This window comes from Morone saxatilis, unplaced genomic scaffold (genome assembly GCF_004916995.1).
Source record: "Morone saxatilis isolate NCDOM2014 unplaced genomic scaffold, NCSU_SB_2.0 Contig15, whole genome shotgun sequence".
Taxonomy (NCBI): Eukaryota; Metazoa; Chordata; class Actinopteri; family Moronidae; genus Morone; species Morone saxatilis.
The window spans coordinates 2,704,457-2,705,962 of NW_023339707.1; positions in this window are offsets into that span (position 1 = coordinate 2,704,457).

Here is a 1,506-nt window from a genome sequence, read left to right on the forward strand (position 1 = left end):
TGCCTGTGCTTCGAGGGAGTTATACACATGAAATAAGTGTCTTTCCCAAAATGTCAAACTACAAGTAGTAAAAGGCAGTTGAATCATATGCAGATGTTTTTAAAACTGTAGTAGGCCTGTTTTGAATCCCTTTTGAGGTACAGTTAAATAATATATAAAAAGCCAACTTATTTTCCCGTGTAAGAACAGGAGACACATTTTCTGACCTCTTGCACTTTGCTGTTAGAACCATCAGAAGAAAAAAACACACTCCTGTTCTAGGCTCTAATTTAACCTTGAGCAACCTGCAGAAGGTTAATAACCAGCAGAGCATCGTGAAAGCAGGTGAAATGGCAGGTCATAAAAGTGAAGCTGTTGGAGAAGGTTGATTAGGACAAGCATCCATAAACCCAGAGTCCCAAGAACATCCCTCCCCCCCGCCTGTACCCCACCCCTCTAAATCACATACACACAAGTTGTGCAATTACCTTGCTCTTCTCTCCTCCCTCAGGCAAAGGCACCATGCCATAAAGACAACCACAGGATCGTTTACGACTCCTGACAGTTAGTTAGTTAGTGAAGGCTGGCTCTCACCCCACCCTGATCATAGCTTGTCAGTCTAAGGGAAATGCCCAACCTTTTGACTGAGGGCACTCTGGAATAATACTTTATGGAAAGCAAAGTGTGACTGAAGGCACACAGGAGCCTCATTAAAATAAGACAATCTTATCTACTGCTTATAAAATGAAATGTGTGCAATTTTTTTCAGATCTGAGCATGCATCACTGTTGATTAACACTGACTTGAGAAAAAAGTGTACTAGAAGTGGTTGCCTTATACTTGCTTTTAAATTTTACTAACATTTGTACTTAGATATCAAATTACATTACGATAATTTGTTTCTTCTGCTACAGGAGGTGTCAAGCAGAGCAATATATCTCCCTCGCCTCCCGGCAGGAAATGGCTAATAGTGACAATGCTGTCTGAGGGGTCAAGGCCTTGTGTTAACTTAACTGCCCTGCTAAAGGTCAACAGAGTCACAAACCATTGGTTCTTTAGAGAGGAATCCCAAAACGAGACTGCACATGATGTATGGGCATGGATGACGCTGGGCAGCCATTTTCACATGAAATAGTGTAGGAGAGCCTTTTCAGTGAGCACAATAGCAGCACCCTGACTCCATTTGACCTAAATGGAACAGAACCTTAATTAGTATCATTGGTAACACCTGTGTTTACCCTACTATTTCATGTCCATATGGCTGCAGAGAAGGAGGTCGCTTTTTGCTCTGGCATCTACTAACAAATGAGCAAGCCTCAGCCAGAACCCCAGACAACGTTCTCCTTTCTTGTACTGAGATATGCTATGTGCTAGGCTTGTCTATGTTGAAAAGACAACCACATTTTGAAGATGGTTTAATGATAAAAGCGTCATCTATATAGTCACATTCAGTTCAATTCAATTGTATTTGAATAGCGCCAATTCATAACAGAAGTTATCTCAGCACTTTTCAAATAAAGCAGGTCT